Source organism: Equus przewalskii, chromosome 18 (assembly GCF_037783145.1).
Source record: "Equus przewalskii isolate Varuska chromosome 18, EquPr2, whole genome shotgun sequence".
Lineage (NCBI taxonomy): Eukaryota > Metazoa > Chordata > Mammalia > Perissodactyla > Equidae > Equus > Equus przewalskii.
Window position 1 is genome coordinate 27401117 of NC_091848.1, and position 23109 is coordinate 27424225.

General features: G+C 41.7%; 1 long non-coding RNA gene across 2 annotated transcripts in view; it reads right to left on the reverse strand.

The window, feature by feature from the left end:
- Positions 1 to 21860, reverse strand: part of LOC103557270 (uncharacterized) — a 94498-nt gene extending 72638 nt beyond the window's left edge. Inside the window, exons 1-2 of one of the 2 annotated variants that reach the window (XR_011529135.1) lie at positions 20411 to 20518; positions 18780 to 19003 (exon numbers count right to left, since the gene is read on the reverse strand). This is a non-coding gene — a long non-coding RNA (uncharacterized lncRNA). Of the gene's footprint in view, positions 1 to 18779; positions 19004 to 20410; positions 20519 to 21720 lie in introns of those variants that run through there. The other variant, XR_546431.2, reaches the window with a different exon arrangement.
- Positions 21861 to 23109: the final 1249 nt, after the last annotated feature.

Below are 23109 nucleotides of genomic sequence, written 5' to 3' on the forward strand. Positions count from 1 at the left end.
TCTTACAGTGCATCCCCAGAACAACAACATTGGGGACCCCTGGGAGCTTGTTAGAAATACAGAATATCAGCCCCACCCGGACATACTGACTCAGCAACTCTGGGGAGGGGCCCAGCCATCTGTGTTTTATCTAGCCCTCCAGGAGATCTGAGCCATGCTCAAGTTCGAGAAACACGGGGTTAGATGGATGGGGGCTTCCAAGATTGTTTGCTCTTTTTGTTTGTAATTGCACTGGACTCTGGTTTTTGTTTTGTTTCTCCCAATGAAATCTCAGGCAGATGCCCAGTATGTAAAGTGGATTAAAGCAGAACCTCTCTGGTTGATGGAGGTGCCAGGCCCACCTACTCTGACTCCCCCTCATCGTGCGCACTCAGCTCAGTACGAATCCTGGTCTAGCAGCCCTCCAGCCAGCCAAAGAGCATAGAATTCAGGACTTGCCAAGCCCAGGGCTGCTGGTGGACTGTGCCTCCAGAGAAGGCACCCCTTGCTGGCTCCCTGCTTAGTGCCCCCAGCAGACACTGCTGTGATCCAGGGGGCCTGACAAAGAGTGGAGCCCCAGCCCTTGGAGAGGGCAGCCTTGAGGCCTGGGGGAGCCCCAGGCCAGGAGGGTGGCTGAGGTTCAGTGGCTGATCAATAGGCATCTTTCCTGAGGCTGCCCAGCCAGCCTCTGAGCCACATTTGAGCATGTGAGGCAGGAGCTGCCTTGCGTTATGAGGAGGTGGCAGTCTCACTTCATTTTCACGCCGGCTGCTTTTGGAGACAATATGGCACCGCTCAGATTTTTATATCTTCTCTTTCATGAAGCTCAGCAGATCGTGTGAAGCAGTGAAGAGGCCTGCAGACATACTCATCTGGACCCACAAACTCACTCTCTCTGCTTCTCCCCTCCTGCTACGTGCACCGATGAGTCACTTGAATTTCTTTTTCATTTCTTTCTCTGAGATGAAGATGATGATGAGGGGGAGCTTGCAAGGGGCAGGGAGGTGTTGGGGAAACCCATGGTTAGAGAACTTCACAGAAGAGGCCACAGTGTTGGAGAAGCAGAAGAGAGAATGCTCTGGAGACAGTTATAAAGGGTAGATGACAGCTGGGAGATTCTTTAGGGACAGAGAACCAGAGAGAGGCCAGAGATACTTCCCTGATCTGAGGGAGCATAAGAGGATGAGCCCTTTGCCCTAGAGCAGAGCCCATACCAACAGCAGGGGGTGGGGAGTGGAGGGTGGGCAGTGGGAGTGTGGGAAGAAGAGAGGTAGGTGCTAGGGCACCCCAGTTGGTGTGAAAGTGGCCATCTTCCTGATTCCATCCCAAAATAGGTGTACCTCATGCAGCTGGGCAGAAGGAAATCTCTGTGGTCTGGGGCACCGCCCCAGACAGTTATGTAATGGTGCCATTCTCAGAAGGAGAGGAAGTACCAGGCCATGGGCAGCCACTGAAGTCCTCCCAATGTAGGGAGACCTCTTGGTCCAGGCACTATGAAGCGGGATCCATGTCCCTTCACATCTCTCTGCCTTGATTTCAGCATCTCGAAACAGAGAATAATGACCTTGATTCGCTTCAGAAAAAGCACTTAAAGCAGGCATCATCATATTAGCACCTCCTATTTGTCTAATGTTACAAAGTGCTTCACATCCATGATCTCATCGGATCCTCCAATCAAGCCTGGGCTCCCATGGTCATCCTTGTGAGGAAACTGAGACTCAGAGAAGTTAAGTGCTCGGAGAGCACACAGCACGTCAGTGGTGGCACAGGTTTCCTGATTCCCAGTTCATTGCTTTCTCCTAGATCCTGCTGCTTCCTCATCCGTGAAACACAAAGATCTTTCAAGAGAAAGATTACTCTTAATTGGGCCATTATTGTTGCTTGTTGCTCCAAGTGCTTGCAACCTTAACAAACTATATTATGCTTCCCCTGTTCCTGGAACTCAGACTCTTCCCTCTGTAAAGATGGGCTCTGTGCCTCCTTGGGACAGGCTAGCAGCAGACCTGGCCATGACTTTTGCCCTGTTTATCCCAGAGCCCAGACAGAATTCCTTAGAATTCCATGGGGCTCATTCTATTTTCTATATCTTAATTGGAGTCAGTGGGAAACATTGCTTTCTTGTGGATTCCAGAGAACTTGACTCCACGACTTCAAAGACTTTTCTAACACTGAGATTGTGTGACTTTATAACCTAGAAGGGAAAAACTCAAAGGCGTTCCCAGGGGTGGTGGAATCATTGCATGTGGTTGGAAATCACTGAGTTAAGATCTAGATGAGAAGTGTGTAGGCTCAGGCTCTGGGCAGCTCTGGAGCTGGGGGCCTCTTCCCACATGCTCACGTGGTGTCAGGCCCCTCACCTGTCTCTGAATTCCCTTTTCACTACATTTCTGAAATAGAGGTTGTAACAGCTGTCTGTGAAATGCTTTATGACCAGGCAGCAGGCATTGTACTGTGGCCAAGTATTACTGAACAGATGAGCTTTGTCTGAACCCATCTCCCAAGGCATTCAAGTGTGGAATATTTGGAGGAACACAAAATGCCATTACTGGAAGGGATATTTTGGCTATTAACTAGTCAAACCATCTACTATTTAAACATATGCTCTATATGCCACTCTCAAGGAGGGATGTTCCAGCCTCTGCTTGAATGCTTCCAATGACAGTAAGCTCACTATTTCAGAAGGCTGCCCATTTCTCTGTTGTACATCTCTGTCAGGAAGCTCTGCCTTGTAATGAATAGGAAGGTGGCTGCTTTTAATTTTCACCTCTTTCCTCTAGTTCTGTCTTCTAGGGACTCCTCAAAGTAATCTGGCTTCTACCCCTACTTCCACCCTTTTTATGTAGGATGCACTTGAAGGTGGCTTCAATGGCCTTTCCTTCAAGGGAGCCCATGGTTGCCATCTGACGAGGTGTGGATGATATGTTCAGAGAAGGTGGGAAAGGTGGCATTGAGACGCTGGGTCCTGCCTTTGTCTCTTCCAGCCCTCAAGGACTAGGGTTGACGCCTTCCCTATACATCCTCATGTCCCTGACTCCAGTAGGTGCATGGCAGCCAGTCCATTTACTATGCAGCTTATCAATCAATCAGAGTGCTATTTATTGTCCCTCTGCATAAGGACACAGTCAAACACTAATATGAAAACTTAAAAAGGAAGGAAGGATTAATTGGCTGAGTGGAGAATGTAATGCTTCTATGATGGTTTCGGCACTGAGGCGGAAAAGAAAGACGCTCACTCTGCCGTGCACACCTGTGGCCCTTGGAAGGGATATTTATCACAGATGGACTGGGCTTCTGTTTAGTCATCTAGGGATTAGAAGCCACTAGTTCCCCCCTGCCATACGCCATCCTCAAGACTGCAGGCTTATACAGAACAGCACTTCAAAACACCAAAAGGGAGGCTATTTATTCTATGCCCGTGGTAAAGAGTTTCTGATAGCACAAACGTCTGACATTCTAGGATTCATTTTGTATTTGAGGAGCAGAGTGGGGAAAGATTAAGGGATTTAAGTCCAAAAGCCTGGGTTTGGGTATGTATTCTCTCTTCTTGGCTATATGATTATCGGGTAAGTCACTTCAACACCGTAAGTCTCAGTTTCTCAACCAGCAAAGTGCAGAAAGAAAAATTCCTCAACTGTGAGTGTGGGGGGTTGTTGTATGTGTGTTATTTTCAGGATTAAATGAGCTAAAGTTTCTTCTGTAAACTGCATTAACTACTGTCAACTTTAGAATGCTCTGCCCAAAAGTCCTTCCCCAGTCGTCCAAGGTATCAAGCGCAAGTTTGCAAGGTGAGAGCTTTTTGTTGCACTCAGTTTTTTGGAAAATTAGATTATATAAATATAAGTTTGAGTCTTTATTAACCAGTCAACATATATTAAAGAGTATAACTCTTAAGTGCTTTTATAAATATTGGGAAATGAAACTCTTGTCTTCCGTTTTAGTTGACATTTTTGTAATATATCACAGACCCAGACTCATATATCTTTGTAGTTTGTACCTCAGGCCATCAGGAAAATATCAAGTTACATTCTAAAGAAATCATACCCAACCTAAGACCTTGGCTTTTTTCCATCCATCCATTCATTCATTCAACGACCACATTTACTAAGTCTTTGCTATGTCTAAAGAGCTTATAGTGTAGGTGGGGATATGAGAGATGCACACACATAACAGCAAGATATGGCAAGATGGAGTAAGTACTACATGATATTTACAAACAAGCTCTTGTGGAAATTCAAGGAGGGAGCAACTAATTCCATCTCCCCGCTGGTAGGAAGAAAGGGAGGGTTTGGTGAAGGCTTTACCTGTTCAAACAAGTAAATTTAAACTAAAACACACATACAGTGATAGAGTGTGGGAATTTGGAGTCCTCATGGGTTTGGTTCCTGGCTTCCCCATTTCCTAGCTGTGTGGCTTTGGGCAGGTCTCTGTCCCTCAGCTTTCTCATAGTAGTACCTGTCTCCTGGGATTGTTGTGAAGGTTAAATGAGATAATACAGAGTCCGGCATGTAGCAAGAGGTCAATGGATGTTAGCTGATATGTTATTATTTTACATAGGAGGCGGAGGCTGAGTAAAAATTTGAAGGATAGCAATGGAGAGCAAGGGTGTTCCAAGCAGAGGGAACAGTCTAGGCAAAGGCCCAGAGAAAGAAAGTTTTCAGAGAAAGATGAGCAGCGCAGTGTGTTTGTACAGAGCAGTGTGTGGGTGATCATGGGAACAGGTAGCGTTGCTTATGGTTGGAGGTATGTCTAAAAAAGTAGGTCACTGATCTTGGAAGGCTAAGAAATCTGATCTTGGTAGATAAGAGGTTTCCAAAGAAGAGTCATGCTCCCAGGAGGGTGTGTAAATCATACTGGAATCTTTATTTATATTTAATTTTATTGACACAAAAGAAGGTAAAAATTCCTATTGCTTCCTATATAGATTGACTATGGAACCCTTGTTGAATCCCTGTGCCAAGTGGCTTTGTGTCACATCTCCAACTAAGGTTATTCTGAGGGAAAGTTGGGGATTCTATGCCCCAGAGAGCCCATTAGGTACCCATACTACCTTTCTCTTTAGCTAGTTTCTTGGATTTAGAGAGTCTTTACCCAGATTTTACTAAATAACCCCTGACAAAAAATGGACAAATCTTCTTAAAAGATTCCTGCAAAGAACCCGTACATTGAGAATAATGATTAAAGCAAACACTAGCAAACAACAAGAAAATGGCAGAGCTGTTTTCTCCTATTCCTGGCTTTCCACTGGCCACGTTTCAGGGGTTAAAGCCAATGATGACCTAATCAGATCTGGCAAGCAGTCGGCCAAAAAAAAGTTCAAAATTCTCAGGAAAAATGCTTGAAATATGGGTTTACATTCACTATTATTAATGATGAACTCCACCTGGAGTGTTGCTTATACTTTGAGATGGTAGGAAAGACAGTATGATGTTATGAACATTACCATACATTTTAAAGTATTCTTTATTTCATATTTATCTCTTCTCTTATAATTTCCATTTTTTATTTTTATAATGGGCATAATTTATTGGCATGACTTTACACACATGCACACACACTTATACATCTATTTGAAGTACAGGCAAATCTTTTTACCGGTGGGGCTACATATTCAGAAAAGTTTGGAGGCTGCTGACTGGGGCCATGGGAAATCACTATTGGAGGCTCTCGAGCAGCAGGAGACTTGATCAGAGCTGAGTTTGGAGTTATAAACTTCATCACATTTTCTCAAGAGAAAAAACAGATTTCACAACGATATTGCACAACGAATACAGGAAGGTGGAGTCTGGAAGAGAGTCATTCAACAGCTTGGCTCTTCCTCTTCCAAAATTGTTGTCCTCTTCCCTACTAAGGTAAACCACAGACCTCCTCGAACCACCAGCAGAAGCCATGTAGGACAGGTTCCCTGAGCCAGGCTTTCTCTGGCTGCCTGCACAGGGAGAAGACTGCCTAGAACATCCTTCAGCTAATTTCCTCTCCTCCGTCATTCTTGCTTTACGAGAAGCCAATTCTAAGACAGTCCTCAGCTTTGACTCACCATTGAGGTGACTGAACTTGTCATCTGACATGAGGGTCCCAGGCTTTCCTACCTGAAGGAGGCAGAATTCCAAAACGGTCAGAGGCCTGGGCTCTGGTGGTCGACAACCTGTGTCCAGCTCTGCTGGGCATTCCTGGACTTACTTTGGCTAATGACTTACTTTCTTTGTGCCAGTTTCCTCGTCTGTAAAATGGTGATGACCATCATACCTGTGCCTTAGTGGTGAGAAGTAAATAAGATAATAAGTGTAAAAGGCAGAGCACAATTCCTGGCATAGAATAAATTCCTAAGGAACGTGAATTCTTGTCATTACAAAGGAATGAACTGGAGCATGATCTGAAGAGCCCCAGGGAAGAAACGGGAAGGAGGCTTCCAGGAATACAGATCCTATAATCTCCTTAAAGCAATAGCCAAACAAAAGTATAGCTCTCTATGGAAGCTGGAAAGCTCAAGGATGCCAGTTAGAGGGGGCTGAGATGGTTGCCTCTGAGTCACCCTCTCTCCTTGACTCATCTGTCACCTCTGTCATCTCTGGCTATTGCCACGGTTTCTCGTGAGAAATTATGAAATAAATGGCCTGTGCAGTAATGCCTGGGTGAATAGGTGAACCCTGGGCATGTGGCCAACTCTCCATGCACTTTAAACATCCTTTGCTTTAGTAGACTCTACATGATTTAATTTCCTTAAAGAAAAAAAAATGCTACTAATCCTGTTCAGGACTACAAATGCAAAGTTAACATTCTGAGGCCTTACAGGCCGGGATTTACCGAAAGAAGAAAAGATGTGGTGGGTGGCAGGAGTCAACTCTGCTCACTCAGAGCCACACCCTTTCGTTTCCACATGTAAGCAACAGCCTGGAGGATGAGGACAGGTAAGCGCGGTAATAATTAAGTCATCACACCGTAACTCTGTTCATTTATACTGAGCTACAGAATTTCCAAAGCGTTTTCGTATGGAATGATATCGATGATGATGATGATGATGATAAATTCTTTTACTTGGCCCTTTATCACCTCCTTTCTCTTTCAAGCTCTCAGCAGTTCCTGTGGAAGTACTACGATCCTCATTTTACATGTGACAAAACTGAGGCCCAGAGACTTTGAGGAACCTAATTGCAATAACACACCTGGAAAGCAGTAGTCAGGTGAAAACCCAGGTCTTCAGGCTAAAAGCAATGTCTTATTTCCCCTCTACTATGGCTGCCTCCCCATTTTGTTCATGTATTCTCCATGAAATACTCCAGATCCCTTTAGTCTGGAGGGAAGCTTCCTTCTCTGTTAGGTCTCTTGTTTTCCCCAGGCAGATCTGGCCATGCCTCTAAGATGGCTGGATCAATTGCTCTGTAAGAGCGTGCGTTACACCATATGGTAATGATATTCTTATGAGTGTCTCTCCCGTGAGACTGTGATCTCCTGAAAAACTGAGATACTCTCTAACTCAGGTGTGTGTGTGCCCAGCACCTAGCTCAGAGCTTGATATTCTTATCGACTGAATGATGAATTAATTAATACCTCCAAACTGAATGTCCTCCATACTCCTTTCTGCCTCTTCTTTTCCTATCTGTCCCTCTAGTTTAGGGCCCAGCTCTCGTGAACCTCTATAGAATCACAGACTCTCAGCCACATTCTTAGAGCATATATATCTTATCTCTTCAGTCTACAGCGTTCTTGAGGGTAAAGATTACATCTGAGAGTCCAATGAGTCCCTCTCGGGATCTAGGCCAGTCCTAGGCAGAGTGTGTGTATGGTGATTGCCTATGCCCGCATTCACATCGTCGCCTGCACTTTCACAAGAGCTGGTGGAACAGGTTGGTGGCAGATCCCAAGGTGCTATGGCAAAGACTTAATTGGCCAGAGACAGAACGGATGGCCAGGAGCCCAGTCTTTACCTGTCTTATCAGTATGCTCCTTTCACAATCACTGAAACTGTGTCTCATGGACACTTTTGCAGATGGGGAATTCTCTGAAGCCAGACAATAGCTCTCTGAAGTGATGAAGCTTCAGGGCGAAAATTATCACTGCAACTTATTTGTGTAAAGAAGATATGTAAGCCAGAGTTCATTTTCAGGAAGGAACAAACGTAAAGGACTCCGTGAACAGGAACATACCAGAAAACTGGGACACTGAGCTAGTTAATTAGTGAGCTGGTAAACTAGTAAGTTAGTTTGCTTCAATGAGGGAGGAAGACTGTGATTAAAAATAAATAAATTAAAAGAAGTAGCAACCAACAATTTCATCAGGTTCCCATCTCTTTTGATCCAATGATTCCACTGTTGGAGATTTATTCTACGAAAATAATTCAAGCCTAGGGAAAGGCATGACAGAAAAGTGGCCAAAGAGGTATTACTGATAATAGAAGTGAATTGGAGATAATGTAAATGTCTCACGATAATTTTGGAATGCTATTACAGATGACAATATATTCACTAAAGTAATATTTTGAAGCCATTCAAATAGGTCATTATAAAGACCACATTGGAATTGCTCATTGTGTGATGCTTATGAAAAAGATTAGAATGCAGAATTATATTTGTGCTGCATGTCCAACACTGTGAGAAAATATGCTTTTTTGGAAAAGACAGGAAAGAATGAAAATAGATGATTTATAAAGATAGTAAGTTTGTGGGTGGCTTTTTATTTCCATAATCATGGTATTATGTTTTTGTATAATATAAAAAATTTTATGTTAATCAGATATTTAAAAGAAAAACACCTAACAAAAGGTGTATTGCACACAGCAATCATTTCAAAGAATCTAAGCATTAAACATGCTCCTTTTCATACCTTCATCTTCAAAGGCAGGTCCAGGCTAGATTTCTTTCACTGGTAACAAGTTGGAAATTGCATACTTGAAAGTCAGAAAGACTTTGGACACATAGCTATAGATATAGTTGCAGATACGGATGTGGATACAGATACGGATATAGATATAATTTCCCTTAAAATATACACCTCATGAGTTCTTTCCTGTATCAAACGCCTCATGCAAAATGAGGCCTGTATAAGAAGAATGGAAAGATTATGAATGTGCAGATTTAAATGCCCTTCAGAATGTATGAGATCTTACAAATCAAGGGAGACTGTGTTTAAGGGATCCAAGTGGGAAAAAGTTCTGATCTTGTTTTCAAATGTTTCCCAGACACCCGGACACCACCTGTCTTTCCCAGGTCTCCTTGTCACTTGGTCCTGGGAGTTAGCCTTGCCAAACATCTAACAATTGGAAAACCCAGACATCTTTGAGCTCACAGAAGATTAGCAGTCTGTGTTCTCAACAAGTATCAAAGTCAACGATAAGAAGGAAATCATCACAACAAAACCAGAAACACTCCTTCCCCAATCTTACAGACCTGGATGTCTGTCTTTCAGGAATCCTATTTCTCTAGCTCTCAGAAAAAAATTCCAGGCCTTTCCTGGAGGGCTCAGAACTAGATTATCCCATTCATCCACTTGTCTCAGACAACAGCAACAGGAATTGTTAATAAAATTATTAAAGCAGTACTTAGATTTAAAAAATGAACCAATACATTTTATGTATCACTTGTAAGCATTGTGATGAATCATGTATTATAAAGTATTACTGTCACAGAAAGTAGTTATGTCTCCATTACGTATGTCGCAATTTTCACAGGCCTTTAGAGTTCTAGTACTCACAATATTTCGTAAGTTTTTTCCAATTTTTTTCAACGCTGGAATGTTATAACAAAAAACTGAATATAGCAGTATATTGCTCAATTTATTCAAATTTCTCTTTAATGGAGACCATACTTTGATCTATAATAGCCAGAAACTAGATTCTACAGCTAGTTTGGGGATTGTTTATATGTGAATCCTCTTTCTCATAATTTTTCTTCTGATTTTATTGGAAAGTCACTTACATTGCATATTTGACATAGTAATTTTCAATTTGGAAAAATCATTTTCTTTGAATAAATGAATAAACTTTAAAAATGACAAAGTCAAACTTTGATCTGTTTGGTTGTAATAGTTTGCAAATGGTATAACCAGCAAGCAACAATTCATGTCAGATAACAGAGGATAGGATAAATTCAAAATTAAATTTATTTTCCTCCAGAGGCCATAATTCAATGTTTCTTTGAAGATCTTCTACTGTTTTGTTTATTTCTTCTAGTGCATTTTATACTTTATTTCTACTAAATCAAATTGCTTTAATAGCGTTCCCCATCACGTGTTCAAGAATGTGTGTCAAGTCAAATAAGATCTATGCTTCTCTGTCTTTGGACAGATCAAAAAAAAAAAGGAATATAATCTTTGAATTGTTCCAAAGGATGTGATTTCAATTAGCAACAGAGGCTTATCTTGTAGCAGCAAATTTAAACTATGAACCATATATAGCACACAGAATGCTTCTGGATTTTTGGGTAAAACCCCAGTTTATATGCTTTTTTCCTTATCATCTGTGTTAGTGTCATTATCACTATAGGCTTGCCTTTGGCAATCTTTCTTTTTAAACCACTTTTTTGAGATATATTTGACACACAAAAAGTTATACATATTTAATGTATACAACTTAATGAATTTGGAGATAAGTATCCACTCACAAAACCATCAGTACAGTCTATGCCACAAACATATCTATCCCCTTCAAAAGTTTCCTTCTGCACTTTTATTTATTTGCTTACTTATTATAATTATTATTATTATCCTTGTGTGTGATAAGAACACAACATAAGATCTACACTTTTTGCAAATTTTTTAGTATACCATGCAGTCTTGTTAACTACAGGCACTGTGCTGTACTGTAGATGTCTAGGACTTGCTCATCTTGTATAGCTGCAACTTTGTACCCTTTGACTAATATCTCCTCATTTCCCCCTCTCTCCAGCCCCTGGCCACCACCATTCTACTCTCTGATTCTATGAGTTTGACTATTTTATACTCCTTATCTAAGTGGCATCACGTCAAAATGGATTACAGACTTAAACATAAGATTTGACCCTACAAAACTCCTAGAAGAAAACATAGGGGAAAAGCTTCTAAGACATTGGCCTTGGCATGATTTCTTGGATAGGACACCAAAAGCACAGTCAACAAAAGCAAGCGGGACTGCATCCTGTGCTTTTTCTATTTCTATTATCATCTAGACTTATTCTCCTTGTCAAGGACCTTAAAAATGTGCTGTCCAATGTAATAGCCAATAGCCACATGTGGATATTTAAATTTAAATCAACTATGATTTAATAAAAACTAAAATAAAAGTTCTTCAGTTGCGCTGGCCACATTTCATATGCTCAATAGCCACGTGCGGCCAGTGACTAATGCTTTGGCAGCACAGATGTGGGACATTTCCATCACAGCGGAAAGTTCTACTAGATAGCACTGATCTAAAGGATTATAAAACAAACTGTTAATTATACTCAAAGTGTACAAAATTTGAATATATTTTCATTAAAAATGTAAATGAAAATAACTGTAAAATAGTAAAAAATTAAAATTCCTTCCTATCTACATTTTCAAAAATTTCTTCAAAAATATTTTACATATCAAAAATTAGTAATTAAAACTAAAAAGGAAACCACAAATAAGTTAAAATTAATAGATATCAACATTTTAAATAAAAATTATTTGTCAAGCTAACTTTTTAGATTTAATTTTTTAAAAATTTAATTAAATCTTCTCTATTTCTTTAAAAAAGTAAACTATTTACGATGCCGGCTTTTAATGCCTACTTACTTGAAAATGTTATGAATCTGTGTCACACTTGTCATATAGATTATATGACAATCTACATCTCTACAAATTTAAGAGTAATATGAATTATTTAATTTTGCAAAATATTCCTCAGCTGACGCATGAAACAGTTGGAAATCCATGCTAATTCAGGAATACCTCCAGAGTCATGAATTAGAACATAAAGAGAGCTAAGAAAATAGACACTCAGCAGTAGTTTCTGATCAAGGATCTATTACATTTATGCTATCTGAGGAGAAGAATTTGACACGTTAATTCATTGTTGAATTTCTCTTACCTAAGTGTTTAACCATTCAAATCCTCTCTGTTCTCCAAAGCAGTATTCTTCTGCAAAGCCGGTAATGGCACAATGTGTAAACTTTCACAGCATCCAGACAGAGTTGTCTTATGTTTCAAGGACATCGGGCAAAAGATCTGAAGATGTGGGGGCCTAATGGTGTTTGTAACAAGAAGGGGTGTTTTTGGTGAAGAGTCTTGCTGTGCCAGCTCTGAGTACTGGATCTGGAATGACAGAAGTGCCCATGTCTTCTTCTTCAGATTTATTTGTTTTTGTGTTTGGGTTATGCGGTGGTACCTGTCCTCAAAAGGAAAGCCAGGGCCCTCTTGCCTGGGCCTTTGGGCAGCACTGTCAAAGTCATGTGGGTGTGTTAAGTAACAGGGCTGAGAAACACCAATTGGACAGGCCTATCGCACGCCCAACTGATAAAGCATTTCCAGGTGCTACAAATCAAGCCTCCTGGAGGACATCCAATGAGGAAGGCATTAGTATCCTTCAAGCCCATTTTTCAAAGAATAAACTGAAGCTTTAGAAGAGAGAAGTAACTTGCTCAAGATAATAAAGCTCATAAAAGGCAGAGGGCCAACTTTCAAAACCAGGGTTATTGGAAGCCAAAGCTCTTTGCCTCACCACTCACTGTCCCACCTCATATGGACGTCTGGACGTCCGAGCCGTGGGTGGAAGAGCCCCAGCTCCCTGGAGTCAGTCATCTGAGGGGAAACTCTTTCTGGAAAGAGGTTGGCGCTGAAAGCTGCCCTTTTTTACTGGTGAGGAGAGTAGGACTGAAGGTTAATGAGATGAAACCAGAGAGTGTGGGTCACCAGCAGGAAGGTGATTGGGGAAGAGAGTTCCTGCCGCTGCCACAGAGATCTACTCACATTTCTACTCTGCCCAAACATCTTATTGGTACTGTGGTGCCCACACGACAGGCCACACTGCTTGGCATCTTGTTAAGAACACCTCCAGTCTTGCCCCAATCAACTTATTCAGAGATATCTCCTCCATTTCCACCTACCCCCAGCATAGACGGGATTTTAGTCTCCATGAACTCCATATTCTCGCAAAACAATATGTTCTTTTACCCCTCCCACCTTTGAATATGCTGTTCCTCTGCCTACAATGCCCTGCTTCTCCTACCTGTTTGGAAAAAGCTTACTCATCCTTCAGGCTATCATTCAAATATCACCTCCTCAGTCACTTGCTCCTAGATCCCTATAGGGGGTTGGTCACACCCTCTTCTGAGGCCTCTAGAACTGCATTCAGACCTCAGTTAGAGCCCCATCATCACAGTAGACCATGATATTGGCCTATATATCCAACTTTCTCACTAGACGGTGATCTCCTGGATGACAGAGCCATTCCATGTTGATCTCTGCATTCTCTCCACTCCCATTCCCTGCTCCAAGCACAATCTCTAAGATATAGCAGGATCTTAACAAGTGTTGAGTGTCAAATAAATGAACAAGTAAGAGCCAGGGGAAGGTGATCAGGGGGCTTGGTTTCCTGGGAGGAGATTGCCCTGAGCACCCACAGTCTCCTCTGAGCAATGTCCCTTCCATGGCATTGAGCCACTAGCTGAAGCCATTGCACCAGCAGGAGCTTAGGGTGGGGCTGATGTAAAAACAAACAAGAAAGACAAAACAAGGAGTGTGTTGAAACCTTGAAAATGTTCTATTCTTTGGTGCTCAAACTAGCTGCTCCTTCTAAGTCAAGTGGGTTCTTAGTCCAGAGAAGATCCGTTGTAGGTACGGTACGGGGCTTTGGGATCAGGGCCGAGAGGCAAGGGAAAGACAAGGGATGGGAAATTGGCTTCCTTGTTTAGCTTTTCTCTTTGTGCACATGTTTGTCCTTCCAGACGGAAGAAATTCTAACCTTCCCCTGCTTTAGTTACCCAATTTGACAGCTCGGACTCTTGCATCACCACATCACATTGTTCTGTCAGGAATACTGCGCTGGGGTGTATCTAGGCTTAGGGAGATGCGACTGACAGGAAACAAGTTCCGACAGCCAGGCAAATGCTGGGCAGAGGAAGAGTTGGAGGGGAGGGAGGTGACAGGAGGCAAGAGGAAATATTTGATACAGTGGGAAGAGAATATCTTGGGCGAGGTGGCAGCAAGGTTGGCAAGACTGGATGTCTCCATCTGGATATCCCAGATTGAGCTTCAGAGAGATCGTGCCCAGGAAGGCAAACTGGTCTGCTACAGTTGTTCCTGAAAGGAACAAAACTGGGGAGTTTAAGTTGCTGTTGTGGGGACAACATCTGGCTGAGAAGTTTTCTTCCCTCTGGGCCTCAATCTCCTCTCCTTAGAAACAAGGCCAGATTTGGAATTTTTCTTATAAGCCCCTAAACGCTTCTTACTTGAATACTCTTGAGACAAAAATGGAAGAAACAATCAAAACAGTTGTAAAGCCCTTCACAGAGAGTACTATTCAAGCAGCGAACATTGAGGATTCTGAAAACAAACATGGTCAAACAGAGTATTTGTCAAATCGTGAAACCCAGCCCCAGCAAAGTTTAATTCTGGCCTCTAAGTACTGTGTGTGGAGGAACCTAAGGGAGACATGTTGTAGAGAAGTGAAAGCTTGAAGATCTTGAAACTTGAGGGCAAAGCAGTGTATTTCAGTAGTACAAGGCTGGGGTGGGACTCTGGAGAGTTGGGTTTTAGACCAACTCAGCATTTATTGCTTTATATATGTGGACCTACATTTCTCAGCTGTAGAATAGAAGGAGGAATCTCTGCGGGCTTCATGTTCCTCGGGTGGGGGTGCGGGATTCTGCAGCAAGATACAGGAGGCCACAGTTAAGTATAACGCATCTTTCTGGAACATCAATTTTACCTGATGGCGGCAAATACTTTAAAACCTTATTTGTCATCCAAAAATTAATTCAGTTGCTCGACAATATTTATTGAGCCCTCACTACATGCCAGGTACTGTTTTAAGCACTGTTTTAATATCAAAGTAAACCTGGATATATTACAGAACAATATGCATAATTTATATGATCTAAGGTAAGCAGGGTCCCTAAAATTATTTTTCAGATGCAGAGGCACTGCTGGTTGTGTCCATCCACTCTCACCTCCAACCAAATAATACATATTTGTTCTCCTTACCCCTGGGTACACTCCCATGGATAGGTGTGCCAGTGGTCTTAAACCCTTTCCTGTAGATACGGAGTATACCGTCACAACCACCTGAAATTAAGCAAATCTTTGTTGCTGACAATAGGCTGGATATTCATTTCCATCAGACAAAAGTAAGGAAAGGGAATTAACTTTGAACAAGTGCCACTACTTGCCTGCAGGTAATATGTGCATCAGTCTTTTTAAAGCAATATCATGTGGAATTGCTGGATCATATGGTAGTTCTATTTTTAATTTTTTGAGGAACTGCCATACATTTGTGTGTGTGTGTGTGTGTGTGTGAGGAAGATTGGCCCTGAGCTAATACCTGTTGCCAATCTTCTCTTTTTGCTTGTAGAAGATTGTCACTGAGCTAACATCTGTGCCCATCTTCCTCTACTTTGTATGTGGGATGCTGCCACAGCATGGCTTGATGAACAGTGTGTAGGTCCACACCCAGAATCTGAACCCATGAACCCCAGACCCCCAAAGCAGAGCACGTGAACTTACCCACTACCCCAACGGACCTGCCCCCCTCCGTACTATTTTCCATAACAGTTGCACCAATTATATTTCCACCAACAGTGAGCAAGGGTTCCCTTTTCTCCACATCCTCACCAATATTTATTGTTTTCTTTTCGATAATAGCCATTCTCACAGGTGTGAAGTGATGTCTCATTGTGGTTTTGATTTGCATTTCCCTGATGATCAGTAACACTGAGCATCTTTTCATGTGTCTGTTTGCCATCTGAATGTCTTCTTTGGGAAAATGTATATTTAGGTCTTATGCCCATGTTTTAATTGGATTTTTTTCTTTTGATATTGATTTCTATGAGTTCTTTACATATTATGGATATTAACCCCTTATTGGACATATAATTTGTAAATATCTTCTACCATTCGGTACATAGCCTTTTTGTTTCCAGCAATTCCACTTCTGGGTATTTATTCAAAGAAAATGAAAACACTAATTCAAAAAGAAATATGCACCCCTATGTTCATTGCAGCATTATTTACAATAGCCAAAATATGGAAGCCACCTAAGCGATGAATTGATAAAGAAGATGTGGTATATATTACATATATATATATATATATATGTATATATACTATGATATTACTAAGCCATAAAAAAGAAGGAAGTCCCACCATTTGGGACAACATAGATGGACCTAGAGGGTATTACGCTAAGTGAAATAAGTCAGACAGAGAAAGACATATACCATATGATTTCAGTCATTTGTGGAATATAAAAAGAAATAAATGAACAAACAAAACAAAACAGAAACAGACTCACAGATACAGAGAACAAACTGGTAGTTGCCAGAGGAGAAGGAGGCAGGAGGATGGGTAAAATAGGTGAAGGGGGTTAAGAGGTACAAAATTCCAGTTATAAAATAAATAAGTCCCGGGGATGTAATGTACAGCATAGAGAATATACTCACTAATATTGCAATAACTATGTATGGTGACAGATGGTTACTAGACTTATATGGCGATCACTCTGTAACATGTATAAATGTCGAATCACTATGTCGTACACCTGAAACTAACATAATATTGTATGCTAATTACGCTTCAATAAATAAATTAATAAAGCAATTTCATGTGATCTTCACAGCCATTCATCCAGAGAAACGACGTAAATTTCCTAGGGCCTTCCAGAAAAACAAAGTCAGGCTCCTGCACAGAAACCCAGGTCTCCTGTTTCCCATCCACCCGACTCCAAACCCCACCCCCTGGTTTCTCCCAGGTCCTCTCCTCTGAATCCAAAAAGTTAGCTCACTGGCAGAACACTCCGCAGGGCCCTGTCAGACATACCACAATGCCTCCAGCTCCTCTGGGGCGCCCTCTCCAAAGTTCCCCAGTGCGATCCTGCTATCACCGCAACAGCCCCAAGAGGAGAAATGTGCAAGACATTCACCCCTCATGGTATCACTGGAGAAGCTGAAGCCCAGAAAAGATTCAACGTCTGCCTGTGAATCAGCCTTATAAAACACAGGAACCCAAGAACCAAGGCCACCTCCGGCTTCTCACACTCAGCCACCAGACCCTTCCCACTCCATGCTTTGTGGCCTCCTGGGGAGCAGAAGCCGGGTTTCCATAGGCCTTGGTAGCCCTCAGCACCTCCTAGCACCAGGCATGGTACATGATAGGTACTTCACACAGTGTTGATCAATGACTGAGACGCTAAGTTACTTCTCTCGGAGCTCCTGTTTTCTCATCTGTAAAATGCCAGGGTCAAACTAGGTGATATCTGAGACACATTCCATTTCTAACTGGTATTTTTAGGTGAGCTGAGTACCTTAGCTTGGTAAATGGGAATAGTGGAAATTGGATTAGGAAAGTAGGTTGGGGTCCAAGGATGGATGGAGGACATATCATTGGACACGTAGAGGTTAAAACTGAGGGAGAGATAAGCCCTGCCCTCATGGAGCTGACAGCCTTGGGCAAAATGACATCCTCACCTAGAATGGAGACAGACAGGCAGGGCTGCTCAGTGGAAAGAACCTCCGTAAGCTTGGGAGTCAGGAGACCTGGGCTCCTGGGCACAGCCTGACTTTGTTTTGCTTGAGAGACCCGGGGAAAAGTACTTCCTTTCTCTAGACCTTGTTGGTTTTAAGTCATAAATGTCTGTTCTTCTACAACATCATGAAAGGAACATCTTCTCTCTCTTGACAGGAGTGGGGCAGGAAGATCTCTTTTCCTGTTGCCTGGGATTCTTTCTTCAAGGCACAGGTCACGAGGCTAACATGGCTCATTTTTACATGAGAACTCTTTGGAGCAGGCCATGGCCTTAGTTCCGACTCTGCATGTACAGAAATTTGTGGAAATCTGAGTATGTTATAGATCTTAATCTCTTCTAATTTCTTCAAACATATTCTCTTTCCCTTCCTTTTGTTAATATTTTCGGCTAGACAGCCTCCACAGAGGAAATTACAGACTCTCTTGGCTGGAAGTGACCTTAGGGTCTTTATATCTTGATGTTCTTCCATCTCAACATATACACATCCAGACTCTGTCTGAACATCCTCAGGAGCAAGGGTCTCACCACCTCCCAGTTCTGTCTGGGATAGTTCCATTTATTCGAAAGTTTCTCAAAGGAAAGTTGACAGCTTCCTCACCTAAATGAACCTCAGTGCTCACCAGCTGAGCGGAGCATCAGCTCACCAGCTATTTCCTTGGGATCTGGAAAAATAGCTAGGTTTTCCCTAGGAGGATTATTGTTCCACACAGGTCATAGTTGCAGATGTGTTGCCGCGGCAGCTGTTCCCCTCTCCAATCCTAAGTCTTAGCCTTTACATGTTAGGCCCATCTCCATCATTTACAAATCCCATAGTAACTTGTTGCATGTTAAGTAATGTTTGTTTTTGGGACTCTTTCTTCCAACTCCATTTTCTTTAAGGGAGTGTAACTCTGGTTAATCCCATGAGCTAATTTCATACAAGTGATCAGGTTTAAGTCTTGGCTTGATCCAGGTCTGAATTCTGGCACACTCAGTAGCGTTGTGACCTTAGTCAAGTTACTTATCTTCTCTCAGTTTCCTAGTCAGTAAAAATTAATTATTCTTACCTCATGAGTTGTTGCAGGAATTAAATTAAATAGAACAGCTGAGGCATTTGTCCTAGGAAGAGATAGTGTTAAGGAGACTTACGTACCTTATAGTTGATCTTTATGTAGCATCCAAATCCATCTCTCCGCAGCAGTTACCATCTTCTTCATCCGAGTTCTATCCTCTGGGACCATGCAGAATAGGCCTAAATCCCTCTTCCACGTGGCAACCCTTCAAATATTTCCATTTGACCACAACCAGTTTACATGGCAAAGGGCCTCACCAGAGAAACTGAGGTGGGATAAAGCGTATCCAGAGCCTCACCACAATCTGGAAGGAGAACCAAGAAATGCTGACTTCCCTGGCCTGGAGTGACCACTCCAACATCTGCCTCCAAGAAAAGTAGGGTGAGCCAGGGCTGCTGGAAAACTCAACTCTGGCAACACATGACATTGAAGTGTTGAAACATGCCACTTTGATGTGGCGTTAGCTCATGATACTGCTTTATTTTTTTAATTTAGAAGAAAAGCACAGCTGCTAGAATTTTTAATATAATAATAAGTATGGTGGTGCACCAAAGATTTTCAGGAATTTTTCCACAAGAGCACTGCATCCAATTGTGTAACTTTTTTATATCCATGCAAATGTATTTTTTTCTATTATGCAAAGACTTTTTAAATTGTTTTCTAACCTTTCCACCTTTGAACTATTGAATTCTTGAATGACTAATGTGCTCTGTCTAGTTAAAACAATTTCTAGAACAAGACAAGGTTTTAAACAGAGAAACAAATAGTTAGACTGAATTGCTTTATTTGTTGAATGGAGATTCTAAGAAATCTCTTTGCTACATTTCTACCTGCTTGGCGTATGAGCATTATTTGATCCCATGTTTTGAACTTACTGGAATGAGACCACTAGATAAATGCAAAATATTATTCTTATCAGCCAGTCCCATACTTATTCCGTAGGTAAATTTCCTGTCTCTGGAGGCTTTTCAAGTTTAGACTGCTACGACCATGATTCCAGGGTTCTATTGTGTTATTTTCTGTGTGATACTGAAAATTTCTCTATCTCATGGTAAATAGCCTAGTCATGGTAGGACCAATCAAAAACCATAATAATTTTTCTTTCCCTTTTTTTTTCTTTACCAGTCTCAATGTCTAATTCATTGATTATTTATCAGGCAGAATAAATCTGATAACTATTTTTATTAATCATCTTTATCCACCTGCAGAACTTCACACATCGTGTTTGCCTAATGGGTTCCCAGAGTGGCCAGAAATTGATGCTATCAGACTTCTGTACCTGGAGCACCCAGGGTTCTGGGCCAGTTGCCTCCAGTAGCAAGTAGCTTGTCTGTTTACCCCAGTATAGCAAAGAAATACTATCAGTTTCTTTGTGTTGCCATGTCATGAAAGGAGTTGAGAAGCACTGAGCTTCATTGTAAATTTTAGACCTTTCAAAATGCACAATATAATTTTAATATTGTGGAGACAGTTGAAACTGGCCACTTTTTGTTTTCTTCATATTTTTTTAAAAAGTATACTTATGTGGATCTTGTCTCTTCCATGCAATTTAGTGACCATGGGTTAGTCATCCCTGCCTGACTCCGTTTACGTCTGGAGAAGAGCAGCTATAACTCTGAAGACAGTTAAAATCTCAGGAGCTCCATCAAGTAGAATGAGCAAAGCATTCTCACCAGCACACTTCCCTCACCGTCCTGAAACAGGCCCCTACCTCAGATCCTGTTCATTCAGCTCAGATGCAATTTCCTTCAAGAAGCCTTCTCTGACTCCACATGCTGTCACTCGAATTAGAAATAATCTCTCTGTTCTCTGAATTCCCTTAGCTCTTGTTCTGTCCTTTTCTTACAACATTTAGCAATTTTTGAATCCTGGTCAGTCATATGATAATAGCGCTACTGGAATGTAAACTTTTGGAGGGTAACGTCATGTCTTGTTTTCAATATCCCTTAAAACATTCCTGACGTGAGTTGAATTACACATGAAAGGCACTTAGCCAGCTAAACGAAAGACAAATTAATTCGACACTTCTCTTTGCTTTGGCCACAAAGCACTTATATCTGATTAATATGGAAATTTGAATTCCTTTTCAAAAAATTCCGAAAATTTATGGCAGCTTATTTTTAATTTTAATGACATGATCTAGACAAAAACACATGGAAAGCATTAAACTTCACTGTTAAACAGAGAAATAAAATGAAAACAAACTTGAAGCACTGTTTTCTGTATATTAAAGTAGAAAAAACTTTAAGCAATGCTTAGAAGAGTTGTGGTTAAAGTGACTAGTGGCATTTTAAATTAACATTCTTTTAAAAACAGTATACAAAAGTCATAACAACTTCCCCAGTCATCCCATTCATAGGAATTTTAGAATTCATGCAAAGGGAACTATTCAACAGCAACAAAAACAAAAAGCAAAATATGCAAAATGCACAAAGATGCCTGTGACAGCATTCACTATAACAGCAAAAAACAAACAAAAAAATTGAAGACAATCCAAATGTCTAGGGGAATGATTTTATTAATTATAAAACAGTATCAAAAATTATATTGTCTAATTAAAATGCAAACTTTAAAAAGAAAATGCTTATCATATAATGTTAAGTGGGGAAAAAAGTCAGGCTATAAAATGAAATGTCCATTATGCATGCATGATAATGACTACAAGCAATAGACAAGAATGTGCAAAAATACAAATAGATGAATATGGTGCAGGATCCTGGCTTGTTTTCTGTTTTAAAGTCATTACATCATCTTTTCAATGACAGACTACATTTTAAGTAATTGAAAACAACCACTCATTAGCCTTGTCCTTGTATAAATTCCCAGAGAACACGTTATTCTTATGCATTTCTGCCTCTGCTACTTGTCTTTGATTTGGACCAGCCCCATCCTCTTCTTCCACTTCTTACCCTCCTAACTAGACTGGAAAAAGACCCTCATCAAACAAGGAAGCAAAAGGCACCGAGTTTAGTAGAAGCCGTGCATCCAAAACGGCAAACATCAGAGGGCAGGATCTCATACCTCGCTGCCACCGTTGCAAAGGCAGATCCAGATTCTTCAACGACCACAAGTGGCCTTGGTTTAACAAGCCTTGCCAACAAGGCACAATGTTCCCGTCCTCAGAAATAGTCCCCGGCAGAAGCTCCAGGGGCCCATAAAAGTCTGCACTCTTGGAAGAATGTGACAACTCTGGCATCAAACACAGATTCGTCATTTTCTATAATAGAATGTTCAGTTGCATGAGGCTTTTTTAGCAGAGCCAACACTTAGTAAAACATTGAAGTTGGCAAAGTGGATTTTCACCTAGCCCAAAGCCTGCTTTCCTTGTCTCCAGATGATCGATAAAATCACTCACGTTACAGTTTACAAAGTCCTTTCACATCCAATTTCTCATTTGACTCTTGCATCAGCCCAGTGAGGCCAGTGTTATTATTTACCTTTCAGAAGGATTCTGAGAATCAGAGAAGTGAAATGATTTATCTAAGGCCACACAGCAAGTCAATGACTGAACGAGAATGCAAGCCCAGCCCTGACTTCTGCTCAGTGCTTCTTCCGCTCTCCCTATGTGCTTCCCCTTCTTCCAGTCCAGGGAAAGCACTGACCTAGTGCACCCACTCACACCAGTGTTCTGTATGCTGCCATCCCAGGGATACCTATGTGTTAAAGGAAGGTAGAATAGGAAGGAAGGTGGTTACCTGTAAAGACAGTCAAGGGGCTCCTAAGAAGATGCTGACCTAGCCGGAACTATTGGCTCCTTCCCCCAAGATCAACTCTGAGGAACTATTGAAGAAAAATATTAAGTTGCAGAGAAAGCTGTGAGATGCCCTGGAGAGAGAAAAGCTGTTTTGACTGGCATGTATGTGTATCTGAAATGATCCCAACCTAAGGTAGAGGATATCTAGGCTGCTGTGGTGAGATAAAACAAGAAAAGAGCTGTTGCATCTTGGAGTCTTCATCGCCCCTCCATCCTCACCCCCATTGCCTTGGGACAGACAGGGTTGGAGCAAACCTCTGAGCAAGTGCTCCTTAGGTGTAAAACCAGGGCAGTGCAGAAGCCAAGTGCTCGAGTAGCGGTGAGGAAAACATACAAAGATTGACTGGTCTCAGGTGGTCACTGCCCTCTCCTTCTAAACCACTAAGGCTGGTAGATTACAATCTCCTCTTCTAGATAGAAATTCTTCCTAAAGTAAGCACATCTGAGGCGCTGTTTGGTGGGGCGAGGAGTGTTTAGCTCTTGTTGTCTGATGCTTGGAACCCTCCACTCTGGATTCATCCTCCATCCTCAACCCCCACTTTGAACACACTGGTGCCGACACAGATGGAGGTCTGGCCTTCAGCTCTTCCACCATCAGCATCGCTGGACGGAGTGGCCTATAATCCCAGAGGAATGGAAGCTCATGGGCCAAAAGA